Genomic DNA, 17,626 nt, shown 5'->3' with positions numbered 1-17,626 from the left:
AGCTAGCAATTTTGTGATTAGACATAGCGGTGCTTTGATCCAAATGCTACAGTCAGCATGCTAATATGCTCACAACTGCTGCATCTGAAATCACAAAAATGCAAACTGCAGGTGAACACGTTGTGTATCTTGCAGGCATCTTAACCCCCACCCTCTGTTATTTATGTCACTAATGTTATGTGAATTAATGTTCCTCTTGATTAACACTAGTTAGCTCCTTAGTTAGCTCAATTAACATTGCAACCCCAACACTGAGTCTATATGCAGTGATATGAACAGACGATGAACTAATTTAACCTCATTTAATCTAGCTATGCCCAGCAAAGTGAGACCTCTTACTTACACTTAAACAGAAGTGTTGTCGACATCACGCCAGAGCTGCCTTGTTTTTTTTTTTTGTTTTTTTTTTTCAGAGCTATCTTGGATGCTGCCCACCATTGTTATGTTGCCGTTGCTGTCACTGCTGCTTTGCATTGTGGGATATTTATGCACCAGTGAGGTGTCCAGTTTTTGCATACTGTATTATTTCCCCGTGAATAGCATGCCATCCCAAGGTTTTGGATACGGTAAAAATGTACTGGTTTAGTGTACTAAATAGCATGTTATTGTGGAATTTCAGACACAGCCGATGAGAATAAAACATGCTCATGTTTAACAGATTTAATACTTACCATGTTCACCATTGTACTTTAGCATGCTGACATTTGTTAATTAGTGCTAAACATAAATCCATTAGTGTGGACCAAAGTGATGGTAACAAAACAGTGTACGATGACACGAAAAACCACCATTTGTTTCTAGTTGCTTACCAGCAGTTAATGCTAGTTTCTTTAAACCATGACCATCATCTTTCTGTAACTCTAACCAAGTTGTTTTTATGCATGAACAGTATCAAACCATAGCCATGGCAGATCACCTTTGCAACAGGGACTTGTAGCTTGTAGGTGGCACAAACAAATGATGTGGTCCAGCTGACAAAACAGCTGACACAAAATCTCTATTTTATAGCGCATTCAGTGGTCTGCAACAAAAATCTGATAATATGCAAGTGAGAAGGACTACATTAAACTGCATTAAAACACAGTATAGGTGATCACACATAGCAGGAGGGGAAAGAAAGGAGGTCTAACCAGCTGAGACTCAGCAGAGGAAGCAGAATGCCTGTCGAACTCCTCACCAGATCTGGGCTGTGATGTGCACTTTTGTTGTTTGTTCACAGATGAAGGCATTTCTCTTTTTGTCTGTTGTTTTGGCGTCAAAGTGCAGGCAAAGATATCTATGAAAAGGACTCAGATGCCCTTCCTGCTCTATCTTGCTGATACCACCCCTCCTCTCCCTCTCCCTTTTCTCCTCTCTGTCCAGCCTTCTCCCTCTCTTTTACTCCCTATCTGTGTCTCTCCTTGAATTTCCTCCTCAGCAGAAGGTCCTCCCTTTCTTCTATCAGCATCCTATTCACCCCCTCTCCTCTCTCTCCTACTCCTCCTCTGTCTCTATCATCAAAACCTCTCCCTCCCTCCGTCTCCTCCCGGCATCCCCCTTAGCTCTGTCTCTCTCCTCACGATCCTCTCCTGCCTCTCCTTACTACCAACATCCTCCAGTCTTCCTCCCCCGGTGTTTTCAATTTAGCGCCACTATGAACCAGTTCAGATTGTAACGCTATCAATTAGTCAGCGACTGCAGCACGTTTATTCAATGGGGCCGGGAGTGAGCTTTGGTGATTTACAGGCTGCGAGGGAGATGTAAGGGAGAGATGTGCAGACATGGGCTGATATGGGTTTTTAAAGTCTGTGGGAACGGAGCTTATGTACGGTGTACCTTAAGGATTTGGTCCTGTGGTTTAAGGTCCCTGTAGGAATGCGGTGAAACCTCAATAAGATGAAAAGGTTTGCAGAGGAAGAAAAGAAATGAAAAGGAAAGAGAAAATGTTGGAGATTTTCTGCAAGGCTAAATGCTTCTTTTCATATGTATTGGATTTCAACCACAGTCTGCTCTGTGCAAGAGCCGCACTCTTGCGATATGTTATGGAAATGCTTTACGATAAAAACAGAGGGCATAAATTCTGTGTATTGACATTGGATTTTGCTTTCAAAGGAAAAATGCATCTTAAACCACCATGGCATTGTTAAAAACCGCTATGAAAGCTATACCTCGAATCATTTGGTCAGGTTTCTGTTTGGCGTATTTTTCTAAACCGACCCGACGTAGATGATGTGACGTCACATGGAGATATGAGATTTGATCTTGTTTAGATGGAATTTTAAAAAAAAAGTTGTTTTTTTTCCCCATTCATAAATCCAGAAATCCATCTGTGAAGAGGAGATTTTTTTTATTATTATTATTTGGCTGCAACAGTCCATCATTCAATGCACTTAAAAGTGTGATTAATGAAGTAACATAATGTATAATCTCTGGAAACATGTATCTGCATAAAAATGCTGAATCTGTAGGCAAGAGACAAAAGTTTTGGTGTTGGAAGCATTCTGGTTCCTGTTTGTAGTCCGTTTGTAAAAAGTCCGTCTGGAGAGTAAAAGACGGAGACCGCACTGGTCGAAATGCAATCCATCCATCCATCCATCCATCCATCCATCCAGCTTTTATTTCCTTTGTTTTGATTTATCTGCATTCATATGCACATATAGAGATTAGCTGAAGTGTTGAGCTGCCAGGTTTGAAAGTCAAGTTGCTGAATGGAAGTCTTGGCCTGGATATCCATTATCCAGATGTCTGCTAGCTTCACTGGAGTCACCGAAACATTGGTTGTTGCTCCCAGAGGCTAAACTGTCATCAGATGATAGCCGATGAGTGCTGAGATTATCACTATTGTTCCCTTCAGAAAAACTGACAACACGAAAAGAATTGTGTAAAATATTGTTGTTTTTCAGAAAATACATTTATGTGAATGTTCTGACAAGAGCAAAGGAATATTGTGTCATCAAAAAGCTGTTGTGTTTCTCCCAGGACGACCCAGAACCCCTGCTTTACTCTACCGTCATGAATAATTGATCTGTTGTCTGCATGGAGGCGAAGGCCGGGATCAACATGCTGATAGCCACACTGCCGGAGATAAAACAAGAAAATGCTGCTTTCTTAATTAACCTTTTATCAAATGTGTCTTCCCTTCCTCAAGACACCAAACATTTCCCTCATCTGAACCAAACATTTTTTCGGGCAGTGATGTATTTGGTCATGGCCATTTTGAATTTGAGCACAAAAACCAGTGAGTGTATTCTTACATATTGATGACTGATTCTTCCTTTAAAAGCTGATATGAGCACAATCCTTTTATCTCTTCAGTCTGTTCAGCATTCATTAAGATGAAGTGAATTCATGTGAAACTCTGATGGCTGAGTTTCTACTCACATGTTGCTGTTGTGCCTGGAGAGAGGAGATCTGTTAAAAAGATGGAGCCAACCCCATGTTAGTCTAACAGCACAGGGAGCGCGTGTCTCCTTATCATCTGATATGTTACACATCAGCGACTCCTCTGTGCTTCATTCAAGTCCCTACAGAGACCTCAGTTTGGTTTTCACCACCCACAGACAGACAGAGACAGCCACAGGGTCCCAGTTCAATATTATATACTAATACAGTCATGTAGTCATCTTTATAGTGCAGTGCCGTAGGACAAAATACTAAAAACAGCCCAGAGTTTAACACAATATAGTTTAACAACATCACAGTCTGAATCCTCCAAAATGGCTACAGTTGAAGTTTAGTCTTGGTTAGATCAACAACTGAGACAAGTAGCTCCTTCACTCATTTGTCCACCACAGAGAAGCTGGCATATGAGGTAAACTTCCAGTTTATTACAATTGTTATGGCCATCATTCCTATCGCTGATAATAATGTTACCACTCACAGGGTTGATTGTTGAGATCTGTGCCAGTGAACGCGCAGAGTGAGACAAAAAGGTTTTAAACAAAGTCCAAGGTCAGCCAAACTCACTTAAAAAGAAAGCAATGATTACCTAAACTTCCATTACAGTTTACAGACCAATGTAGTTCAACTTTGACCTTTTGTTCTTGCCGTATTTGATCAGGTGCAACGTTTTTCTGCAGGAAAGGAATGTTAGTGATATTCGGTGCAATCGCTGTAATTTTATTCTTTTTCCCTCCAAATAAAGCAATGTCATCATGACATTGTGTGAATAATCTCATTATAACTGCTAGAAATTAGAGCATAAAGTATTAGAATGAGACCCACGTGGTAATAAACTGGAGAAGGCAGTAAAAATCCTCAGTGTTGGTTGCTTTTTTCCACTTTTTTATTTTTCCTGAGTGAAAACACGACACGACACTCAGAACACAGTTAGTATCAGTATGCGGCATGTAGTTGGGACAGCAGGGCAAGAGTTTGTGTGTGTGGTGGTGTGTGTGCGTGCGTGCGTGTGTGCGTGAGTGAAACCGAGCAGGGGACCAGCCTGTTATGGGGGAACCAGAGAAGGGTTTGTTGGCTTGTCGGTACACACAGCCAATGGCCTGTCGCCTGTCACAGAGCCCCCGCCGCATCTCTCAGTGTCTTCCTCTTAATTACCCATCATTCCTCTCGCGGCAAGGCCCCTCACAAATTACAGCGCATTGTCCCCCGCCGATCGGCCTGTCATCACGCGGCTCCATGTTTCAGAGTGCGGCTCATTGTGGATGGAGAACAGAGCTGGGGGGAGGGACACACACATGCACGTGCACACACACACATTAAACCTTTATGTGTATCTACATGCACACACACAATGAATACACTGAATAGACACACATGCAACAAACCATTAGTGTTTCCACACACACACACACACACACACACACACACACACACACACAGGGGCCAGATCCATTAGCTCTGGTGCCAGCTGACTCTGTGACCCAGACGCTTTTCTGCCATGTCAGCAGGACCAAATGACAGTGCTATGGTAGTAATACCCCCACGCACTCCCTCACACACACACACACACACACACACACACACACGCACGCACGCATACAAATACACAGTGCAGACCAGAGTGTCGCTGTGGAGAATTAGACATCTTCTCTGTCAATCAGCTGAATAAGTGCATTGCTCACAGAGAGGAGCAAAGAGAAAGTGATCCCCCATTTGTGCCGTCGACCGGTTCAGTGTTTGCAGCATTTCTCAACAGGATGAAACGTTCATACAGTCGGCTACATCTATATTTAGTGTTTGAGTTTTTGATTGATGACAAGCTGGATCCATCAACTGGGGAAGAATACACACTTCAGCCAGCGCAGGTGTGGCTCATTGATGGGTTTTTTTTTTATAGTTTTGACACAACAATGGAGCAAAGACAAATGAGATATATGAAGATTTAGCTACACAATAAATTACATTGGCTTTTGACTTTTCATGGGTTTGTTGACACTAATAAAGAAAATGTTGAACGTCACCAGACTTATTCTTACGTACAGTGTAAAACGATTTTACAATATTGATGTCAGCATATGAATAGTCCCCGCTTGAAGGTTAATGCTGAAAAGTTTTTAGCATGAAATTTTCGTATGTTATCAGTCAGCCTAGGAGATAATTTATCTGCACAATATTTGTTTAAATTTGACCACAAATACAGGATAAAATATTGATGTTATTGAGGGATATAGCTTTAACTGTTTTTCTTTGTTTGGTTGTTTTGTTGAGTACTGAATTGGATCAAGATTTTATTTATTTATTTATTTATTTAATTTTTCAGATGTTAAGCTCTTGTTCCAGTTGAACATTTGTTTTTAGTTTAGTAGTAAAGGTGAGTTGACATTTCTGTCACTGCTCACCTTGACAGGTTGAGGAGGGGGTCTGCGGTGACATCGTGCTTCACCTTCATCCTCCCTCACTCAGACTTGCTGCAGCTTTGTCCATCTTGCAGGAGGAACCGTAGCTGCTCCGAGCCCTCATCTGCCAAGTTGTTGCATCAGCCGAACGTTAAAAACCTATTGAAAAACAAACACATTGTAAACTTTAATTGTAGGCATTTGCCTTGGGTATGAGGACTCACAATTTTACTGGTTCTCTCTCTTATTATCTAAAATGCAGGCAAAACACTAATTAATAATCACTAGCATATGCTGGGTGAAGCGTGGAAACCTTTTACTGTGGCATTAGGTGCAAATGAGATTAAAAGTGCAATAATGGCTGTTCAGACAAAACAGCACCTCTGACTGCTTGTTTTTCCAAAATGTTCAGATTTATTGAAAATCACGTTTAGCGCTCATGTTCACATCAGCTAACATGTCTGAGAAAGCATACAGCTTACTGTATCTTTGGTTGTTGTACTGCCGTTGCATTGGAGATTTGCCCTACAGTGCTGCTAATATGGCAAAAAAAAGTGCCATGTGTATGAAGAATTTAGCACCCCGCAGCTCCAAAACAAATACCTCTTAATTATAAGCAATTGGCCCTCCTTCCCCACCGACCGCTGACTGGGACACATGAAAGCGATGGTAATTGTAAGAGTTGCTCCATTTATGTGTGTGTGTGTGTGTGTGTGTGTGTGTGTGTGTGTGTGTGTGTGTGTGTGTGGAGGGGGGGGGGCGAATGTGACGCGGCTATAAAAAATAAAAATGGAAGGCTCTCATTGAATACAATGACTTCCTTCCTCTCTTTCGCTGCCTGTATCGCCCAAGCTGGGAAAGAGGAAGAAAAAAACCTCCATTTGGCACTGATTAGGGAAGACGCAAATTTGAAGGAGGGGGCTTGGAGACCACAGGGGTTACACACATGTATCTGCAGCCACGACACTCCGGGCCCCCTCTAATTTAGATGTCTAAGAATTTGCTGTATGTGCTGCCTCATGCCAGTAAGTCTCAGCCTCACTTTAAATAAACGACACAGGGCAGTGTGCAGTCACCCCCATTTGTAAGTCATTAAAATATTTTCTCTGTGACATATTAATTAGAGTGTTGCGTTCGGTCTTCTCGCCTGTGCATGAAGCCTGCTGCAGTTACAATGTGTGTGTTAATGTGTGTGTGTGTGGTTTTAGCCATGTTACATTATGTACTAGACAGGGACAAGATAGCTGTGCACACATTTCAGCCATCTGTAACTCTTCTGCTTATTATTCCAAAACAAAGACAGATGATTTTAGAAACACTGAGGACGTGATGCATTCAAAACATCCTGAGAAAATGTTGGCCAGAAACCAGGTTTGATTACCTAGAATTTTAGATGACGTTGATGTCGATCACTGTTCATGCTTTATATAAACAGATAAATGACAAACTTACGTGCGCATTTCAAATCATTCTTCACACAACCAGAAATAAAATTATGACACTGAAGTCTTTGTTGTCAAAAAGTAGACAAACCTTGAAACCTTAAATCTGTGTTAATTGATTTTTTGCCCATTTGGGGACAACACAGATAAGTTCTAAACGCAACAATCTAATCTAATATTCTAGTCTAACATTCACTCTCCTTTCAGCTCAGCTTTGGTCTCCACCGACTCCTCAGGGAAGTATCTGGCTCTTTAGCTGCTAAGTGCTCCACTATGTTCACCAGCTAGCCCCTAACTTTGTTTCTTTGTAGTGATTTTTTAGAGCTTTTTTCATGAAAACAGGCGCCTGCTGCTGCTGCTGATGAAGCAGTGACAGTTGTGGGTCATTAAATCAAAACAATGAGCTGCAAGACACAAAAATCCAAGAAGAGTCAGATGATAATTCTCTTTGGATTCAACACTCTGTTCGACTGTGGAGATGAAAATATTGATTAACGCAACTTTAAACATACAGAGTCTAAAAACACTATAAAGAAATCAGGTGTGTATGTGTAAGTCTTAAGCTGCTGATAAAACAGAAGAAGGAGAAAGAGGACAGCACCATATTTCTATGCAAACATGTTAATTTGTTGTTATTCTGCATGTTGCAAAGTAAAACTTGTGTTTTATGCATTCTATTATCGAGATCACTCTGAGGAAATATGCTGCAAATAACATTTACCTTTTCTCTTTTTATGCACAACAGAAAAATGCGGCACGGGCGGCACACCAATTTGAAGAGCAAAAGCAAATCTATTTCAGTTTAAAACTAATTGAAATTGAATTAGTAAATCTTTCAATCTCTTTCTGTCACTGGTACAAACACAGCGCTGCCTCTTCCCTCTAGCGTATCTTCTCTCTCTCATGTGGATTATCTTTGTATCTCTTGGCCCGCTGGGAGAATTATGGCTCTAATAACTTTCATTCGAAGCCCCTGTAGCATCAGTAAAATGTTTACTACAGGAACGCAGAAAGGCCCTTTGGTGAAGCCATGCGTTTGTTACAGAGCCTTTGACTCAATTCAATGTGTATAAATATATCCATTTCATTATGGAGGCCAGTCAAATATTTGTTTCAGTGGTTTTCCCCCCATATAATGTAAATTGCTGCAAGCTGTTGCACTTGGAAAATGTTTTCTCATAATGCTTTTTCTGCCTTCACATAAATCACAGCTAAATGTTGCATTCAAATGACTACAGACAGGCAATTTATTCTTGGCTTCCCTTGTCCCCCTCGAGAGAGGCCTGTGGCAAGAGGGTCGCTTGGGTTTTTAATAGCGACTGTCATTATTTGTTGACAGTTGTTCATCATCGTTTCCAAATTTATTGTGTTTTCTTGAAAGTATTTCTTTGTTTTCTCTGCAGTTATGGCCACTGTCAAATGAAGTGAGGGGTGAAAACATGTCAAGAATTAGGCCACTGTGAGGCAATGAGCACATGACATGACAGATTTTTTTTCTCATGGTGAGGTTATGAGGAGATTCTTATAATAACCATCTTGTGTGTTGCTAAGAATCTTGCTCAAGAGATACCCTCATAAATATCAATAACCCTTTTACAAGACCTTCTTGTCTCACATTTGGCTTCCATGCTACACCGTGTAACCAGATCCAGAGACGTGGAATACTGCATCAAATTGACAGTGACATTTTCATTCCCTTAAGAAAGGAGAATAACTTTGATGATACCGTATATCATCTATGGGCAGCAAGAATATCCGCTGGTGAAACTGTAGTTCCCTAATAACAGAAGGCCGGGGTCGTCCTGTGCAGTGAGTGCTGCTGCTGCTGAGCCACCCAGTGTCAGCTTTAGCTGAATCTCAGAGGGGTTTGCTGACAGTCGGCTCAGTGTGTAACTGGCTGAGTCGCCCCACTGGGGGATTTTTGGGAATCTGTCAGCAGTGGCAATCAATTTTAATCCAGCAAAAATCTGTGCTTTAGCTGCCTCTTAACAAGGGTCCTATACTATAATGGCAACGCAGAGCAGAAGTGGAACTGATGGTGGAGCGTCTGTACACACTGGAACCACCCCTGAAACTGGCTGGAGTGAAATGGACCCACCTGCTAATGTTAGATCTACTTTATCAAGCTGCAGACTGGGGAAAGACCATGTCCCCTAATGGCAAATGCATGACTGTGGGATTTCCTGCAGGCTCTATCTTCTGCCCTGTTTATGGGGAACAACTTCCAATTAAGTTTGAAGACAGCGGATTGCCTTTGAGGTTTTGACTAGAGGCAGCTGTAAAAACAGTATTGTAACACAAATTAAATGAGTGGCTGTACTGTAAATCAGAAAATGATGAGATTCCATTAGACCAAATGTGTGTAAAAGGGAATGAAAATTTAGCTTCATGTCAGGAAGGAACAGTGCATCACCCGCAAAAGATCAATATTAAGTCTCTATTGCCACTACAGTACAGTAATTAATCACACACATTGTCCACCACCATGAAGGTAAAAAAAATAAAATATATTTCAGTAATTCAGCAGTTATGTAGAAGGTTATATTAGCAACACATTAGCTCCAGACAGCTCGTATACTGGGTAGCTTTGATTGGATTAAGATGAACATAGAAAAATACATTTTACTTAATCAACAATCACGAAACAGCTGTAATGAAAGATGACGCTCTCATGACGCTAGCTGTCTCGAAAATCTGTCATGCCCCTAATTATGCATAACTTTAAGCCTTTATATAATTTAAAGGAGTGAGTAAAAAAGGTTTCATGAACTGGAAATTAGCGATAGAGACCAAAACTGTTTACTGGACCAGTAAATATTTTCATTTTTGCTCTAAATTTGGGCATTTAAATTTGGGGGCAGTTTGAATTTGAAGCCAGCCTCAAATGGCCATTCAGTGAACTGCACTTTTTGGTACTTAGCCTACATTTTTCAGCCCTGGAGGTTGCTGCATGCTTTAGATTTTCTATCTAGCTTTACTCTGTCAATGCAGTCACTTTACCCGAAGCCACTGAAAGACTCGGATTGAAGTGGACCAGGCACTAAGTAAGAAATTAGCTCTTTTACCCGTGATGGGTGAATTGATCTGTACGTCGACGGACCAGAGAGGGTCTGCAGAACTGCAACAGGCAGACGGAGTCTGGATGCAGGAAACCAGAGAGCAGACCAGGACGGGACCAGGTGAGGTCGAAACCAGGAGATCAGTCCGAAGGCGAGTGCTGGAAAGTCTTGCATAACCACAGAGAACAATCTGGCAAAGAGCCAGTCAAATAGCAGTGCTTATATACTCACTTAATGAGTGAGGAGACACAGGTGTGCAGCTCAGGTGAGGGGAGGAGGGCATGGCTAGGAAGAGCGGGTGGCAGGTAGGGTGTGGAGTGGATGTGACAATGGTGTTGCTGACCTGTGTGGTCTGGAAATAGTCCAGAAGAAGGCATTCCTGCACAGCAAAAAGATGCAAGGCAGCAGAATGAATGTTATATTCCACATTTTAACACAAAATAATATGTTTGGATGTAATTACTAATTACTCCCCCACACTGGATGTAACAATGCCAGTCAAATGACTGTAGAGCTGTGCCAGGGAACCCAAGTGAAACCAACCACAGGGGCACAGTAACCCTGCACAGCTTGAAGCGATGCATTTTCCCCATTTGACGTCTTCAAATTCTTATCATTTTTGAGTCTTACTGCAGTGCAGAGCTGTTACTTAGTGGCTATTCCAACATTACCAGTCACATGCAAAAATGTTGAATAAATAAATAAATGGCCATTTGGTTTTGGAGCATATGTCATGATTCCTGGGCTGTGACGCCTTTTTCGGGAAGCCAAGATGCTGGACAGGGTCCCTGGAACATGTCAAGGATTAGAAACTCGTTGGGGGTTGTCAGGGGTCCCAGAATTTGCAGCCACACCCCTGTTTGCTGGTCTGGACCTGGCAAACTTGTCAGAACCTTCGAAATTGTTCTTGGATATATGATCATGAGGAACAGCGAGGGCTATTTTACATGATTAATTTGAAAGATTATATTGACGAGTCCTAATTCAGTTTTGTCATGAATTGTTGGCAAACACGGCTCGGAGTGAGTTTAGGGTCAGGTTGCATTTACTTGACTGAATACTTGGATGGAAATACATGTATTGATATTAATTAACATGGGATGTGATAGTCACCAGACTGTTGTACATTTTCAGTTACAGGGTGATGTGGAGGAACATGCAGATGAAGAACCCTCATGATGAGACAGGAAAGTCTGCAGAAATGAGATCTTTTTGGCAAAACTCAGCAAGTCTTAAGTCCACTCGAAACACATTTGTTTGTGATTAAAAGTCAGGTCTTGTAGCTACAGGAGGCCGTTGCTGTAATGAACAGTTGTGGCAATTGAGTGTATTTTAAAACATGATGATGATGATGATGATGATAAAGTGTAATGGAATCAGCGTTTTGTCTGAAATCACTCCTTCACTCACTTACTCATTTTCCCCAAACAATAAACAGCCTACAGTTTACTCTATGACAACTAATAAGAGATTTCACCTACTATCTATCAACAGCTGGGTTTCCATCCGAAAGCAATGCAAATTTCAACCAAATTTCCAGAGAATTGTCAAAAGAGAATGCAAATTCAAGTGTGTTTCCATCCTGTGCCCTCATATGATTATTAGGTATTAGTTCATTGAGATTATTCTCCTGTGCTACTAAACCATTGCAGAAGAAGAGGGAATATACTTCACACAATATGGACTTTCAAATGGCAGGAAGTAAATACTGTGCATTAAGTAGCAAACAGGGAGTGATTTCTAGCACAGCTTCTATTTTATGGACTGTTTCATGGACTGGAAAAGAGGAATTGAAGAGAGTGAGCATACAGTGTTCTTCTTGCAGTGAAGTAAAAGGAGTAATTTGATATGAACATGATGTTCCTTTGATTAAATGACTGAATCCCAAATATGCTTAGTGTGTCAACACTGACACCAGAGAGAGGGAGAGAGGAAGACATCCAGAAGGAGAGAAAGACAGACCACTGAGGACATTGTGGAATAAAGCAAAGTACAGGTTGAGTGTTTTAACACAGATAATGTCACAAACACCAAGAATGTATCAACATGGACCACAGAAATTCGACAGGTACAGCTTCTCAGTTACGAGGATTTGCTGCTTTCCTGTTTGTATGATCGCAACCTGCAGATCTTCAGGTTTTGGACTGTTGGGCACAGGAAAACATGTTGTTGACCTAAATCTGCGCACTAGTCGATAATGAAAGTAACCATTAGTTGCAGCTCTCCTTGATTATAGTCTCAGTGATACAAGTACTCAAAACCAAGTAATGTCTTCTGTAGCTGATTTAAAGGGACACTCCAGCGTCTTAGTATTACTTTTCCATGAAGGTGAGGGACCCACAGGAGACATGTTTTAAAAGTAGAAGCTGAGATATCCTCCATTTGTGTCTGTATTATGTATGAAGCTCCAGAAGTAGTGGATCCTACATTTCCCATAATGCAACTTAATAGCATTAGATCACACCCCCTTGCATCCTAAATGCCAGTTTCTTTTTGTATTGCTGGCTTTCTGTTCAAAATTTTAAGTCTTCAGACCAAAGGGACAACATCACGGGGCTATTTTTTTCAGACTTTGGAAAGCTCACTTTAGATCCAGAAGTGAAGAGAAGAGTTTTTGCAGGTTATGTCGGATTCCTTATGATGCCTAAACTGATTTCCGTGTGTAAAATCAGCCCCATTAAGTAGAATTTGGAAAACGACATTCAGACTGTGACCTATCCGACATGCTAAACGCACAAACACTTGAAAGTTGTAGAAACGAGATGTCTTTCTGGTTTTATTTCTGAGTGCTCTGCTATGATGTGATCATGGCAGAATTAGCAGTGATTATAATGAACAGAAGGTTCACAGACAGTATTTTCGTCTTCATAAAACTACTGATACCTCAGCGCTGGTATTACATGACACACAAAGCAGACCTCTTGTCTGGATACATTTAGAAACCATGTTGACTGAAAAACAAATGTACTGTGTGATCAACCCACTTTGGTTTTAGTAACAGTTTGACATTAATTTTTATACTTTCAAACTACGTTTATGCTCTATGATGCTCTGCTGTTTTTCCCATCTGCAGATGCTCATTTGATGATTACCCATCCCGTGCTACGCCGTAGCCGAGTCATGGATTCAACAGATCACCATTAATCACACCGTGACCTTCCTCTCAACCAGGCCCATCTAAAGCTCATTCATCCCCATTTGCCATGCAGCTCTGCGGGTCGATAATTGGCAAAGCAAAACACAGATTAAACCCAATTTGGAGCGTTTCAGCTTGAAGCTTAGCAGAGACGGCCGGGCTCAGGCTGAACCGGGGTTCACTGCACTCTGGTCCTCTCTGCCTGTCTGAGGCTGCACCGGGAGGGGACCGCAAAACCTAAATCAAACCAGTCTGTTCTCTGTGTTTGTGTTTGCGTGTGTCTATGTGCGTGCGTGCGTGTGTGTGTCAGAGAGAGAAAGGGAGAAGAAAAACGGAGTGAGTGTGTGCGCAGAGCATGCGACTGTGCACTTCTCCCTGCATTGCCATCCCTAATAGAAACCAACTTCCAGCGTTCAAACTCCATTTGTCTCATTAACCTATTAGCTTAAAGTTTAATTGCAGGATGTCGTAAAATGATTTGGTCTATGAGTAATGACAATATTTCGGCTCTGTAATGGCCAGAACAAAGCAAACTAAAGCTAAGCTAAGCAAAGCCGGTTGTTTTTCTCCCTCACGGCATGTCTGGGCTGCAGATTTGGGCCTTTACCTCGCCGTGTCAGTGGGATAATTGTTTACTGGCGAGGTTTTTGTTGCATGAGGGCAACATCACGGCAGGATAACAAACTAATGACTAATTTCATGGCTATTGAGTCATTTTAAAAAGACCATCATGAGGATCAGCTTTAAACAGCAACTGTGACTAATCCGATAGCAGGTACTCAAGGTACAGTCCACAAGGTATAACTCCCTTGTAAAGTGAAGAAAGATTAAGACGTCTCCACGTTAGCTTTTTGGTGACTTTAAAGACTTTTGAGAAAACATAATTCACTTAAATTGTGTTTGTCTAACTAGTGGTTCAAAATAAGCAGAAGGGGACCACATTCCCCTCTGCAACCATGGGAGATGACCCCTAGGTGGCAGCGTACCTCATGAAACTACCACCTCTGTAACAACATCACTCCAATTACAAAACCTCCTCAATTGTCCTGTCTTTTATTTGCTCCGCAGGACAACGAAACTGGATGACAGTGCGACCAAACACTCGGTAAGTTATGATCAGCTGCCCCGGCTCTCGCTCCCGCCCTTTAAACAGCAGCTTGATAGGATCTGTGAGGCGCGCTGGGCATGTATAGTGTTACTCTCATCAAAGGGGGCTGAATGGGGGTGAATGGAGGATGATGTGTGTACTGCCTCTGCTTAGTGGAGGCATTTCCAGCTGGCGCCAGGGCAGAGGAAACCCACTGAGACACACAACAACACACACAGACACAGGGGTCAGCCTAGATTCACCCTCCTCCTCCACCACCACCTCCATGCCTCTTGGCCTCCTCCGCCTCCTCTTCTTCTACCCAAACCCTCACCCCCCGCCTTGTCTTCCCAGGCCTGGCCGCCTCTCATCTGCTGTCTCTCTCTTGTTCATCTCTCCGTCTGTTTCTCCTTCCATCTCTCTGCTGTCTTCTTTTCTCCACCTCACTTTCTCTCGTCCTATTCATCAGGCGGCTAAGAGTTAAACTTAAAAATGCTCTAAAGGGGCAACAGTGGTTCCTTGCTGAGGGTTAAGAATAAGACACACTTATGGATATACTTAGAGTTAAGTGTAGGAGTAACCTTTAAGAGCAACTCTGAAGTGATCGCATGATAAATCATAATGTATGCTCTGAGCAGGCACAGCCAATGGGAGACTAGACATTCATTTAAAATAATCATTTACTTTGTTGTATGTGTTTCTGTTAAATTCAAATGTTCAAAAACATTCATTTTATTTATGTGAACAACTCTCTAATATAAAACTATAACAGCAGAGTTTATTTACAAAATAAATACTCATGTTTTTTTTTTTCGATTGAATAATAAAGTATTCCTTCTTCTTCTTCTTCTTCTTCTTCTTCTTCTTCTTCTTCTTCTGGGAATATCAATGACTGTTAGCTGTTTTTTTTTTTTGTTTTGCTTTGTTTTTTTTTTTTGCCAATGAACTCTTTAAATAGAAATAATACTTAATTAAATGGAAACAGACAACCAAACTGTAGCAGGGCAGGAAGGCAGATGCAAGGTACATCAAATAAAACATAATAAGGAAAATTCATTGCAAGGAAAGTTATTGCAAACAAAATCAGCAGAATTTTTGGTTGTTGTTTGCGCGCCGGATAAATGCTAAAGGCTAAAACTACCACAATTCCGGTAACAGATAACTTATAATGACTGATAAGATTGACTTATATTTATATTTATATTTTTACATTGTAAGTAATTTGAGAAACACATTAAATACATTTAACTCTTTAAGGAAAAGTTCTACAGTTTTGGAAATATTCTTAGTAATTTTCTTGATGTCTGTGCTGTAAATATGCAGCTCCAGAATCTGCTGAGCTTGTCTTGGCAAAAAAAAAAAAAAAAAAATGGAAATGGGGGAACAAGTAGCCTGACTCCTGTCTGAAGGTAACAAAATCAGCACCTCCAGAGCTCAGCACTGAGCGTTATATCATGTTTCTTTAATACGTACAGAAATGAAGTGTAAAAGACCAATTTGCCAATTTGCTGTTTGTCCTGCACGGGCTCCCAGCCAAAACATACTCAGACACAAACTCCCCATAAAACAGCAGCCAATCGAGCACTTTCCCCCAGTTTCCAGTCTTTATACTAAGCTAAGCAAACTATCTGCTGGCTCCAGCTTCATCTTTAATGTACAGACATGAGAGGGGTACCAGTCTTTTCACACAACTAATAACCATGTTTTCCTAGATGTCAAACTATTGCTTTACAGTAGTGAGTAGGAGTGTCCTGTAAGTCCAACTTTTCACTTTTAGAAGTTTGATAAATGTGCTCTTCATCCCTCCTCTTGGATTTCATCTCCCCATCTTTTTATTATGTATTATATTTGCTTGAAGTGCTGACGCAGCTTCAGAGGAAGCTGTATCATAACACCCCCGGCCTGATCGGCCTCAGATACACAGGAAGAGGAAAAGCAGGGAGACGGTACTTACATCACCACAAAGCGTCCTTCCTTCTCCAACATTTGAGTGACATCAAGGCTCAGAGGAATTTCGAAAGCGGGATGTTAACGGCTAAATGACTCTTGGCTCGGCCCTCCCTCACAGTCTTCTCCTCACAGGGGGAATGCTGGCGAGGGGGGGGGGGGGGGGGGTTGGGGGGGACTCTGAACGGTCAGGACAAATTAAAAAGCCAACCTGCTATTTTACTGTTCAGATCTGTTGATGCTATAAAGCAGGAAAATGGGGCTTGGCGGCCTTTACATAACTGCTCGGCTGATTTTACGTGATTTTCCCCCGGCCCTGAATATAAGCCTTTTTGGCACAACATGCCATGTCTTGACCAAGCATGGGATCTGTAAATGCCCTAATAAATATTTTTTCAGCACTTTATTTAGTTCCATGCCCTGGGCCAACTGCCTCTAAAGTATGTCACCCAGTAACAGTGTGGAGAAAAAAAAACCCTAAAGGCTAAACAGGGTGTAATGTCGATTTAATTAACAAGCTAAGCATGGGCTCACTCACACACACACACACATACACACACACACACACACACACACACACACACACACACACACACAGAAGAACAAACACGCACACGTGAAACACAGGCACTCACACATAGCACTTCAGCAAACATACACATAACTGTAACTGTAGGTTAATGATTTCATAGTCACACACGCACACTTCTACCAAGGCAACACACACACACACACACACACACATTGACTTGAAGCCACACATCCCTGGGTTTAGAGCGATGGTGTGAAAATATGTGAGTGTAAATGAGATGCAGACAGGCTCACAGCAGTGAACCCAACAGAGAGAGAGGATGTGGCTTGGCTTTGAATTGCTAAACGAAAGTTTGAGGAGGAAGGAGTCATATCTTGAATTCTGTGCATACTGATCATCTCTGAGTGTAAAAGGAGCTGTACATTTGTTCTTCTGCTGGCAATTTTTTTTAAAACCAGACTCTGAATAGCAAATATTTCACAAGAACCTATGCTTCTTTCTCATGTATGGCGCAATGGGTAGGAATGGTATGCAGAGGTGAAAGAAATACTCCGCCCTGCCCGTAAAACTGTCTCCTTAGATAAAGTATTTTTATATATATATAAAAAAATGTGCTTTAAATATCAAAAGTATAATTTTCCTTGACGAA

The sequence above is a fragment of the Chaetodon auriga genome, chromosome 4 (genome assembly GCF_051107435.1).
Source record: "Chaetodon auriga isolate fChaAug3 chromosome 4, fChaAug3.hap1, whole genome shotgun sequence".
Taxonomy (NCBI): Eukaryota; Metazoa; Chordata; class Actinopteri; order Chaetodontiformes; family Chaetodontidae; genus Chaetodon; species Chaetodon auriga.
This window is presented reverse-complemented; position numbering follows the sequence as displayed.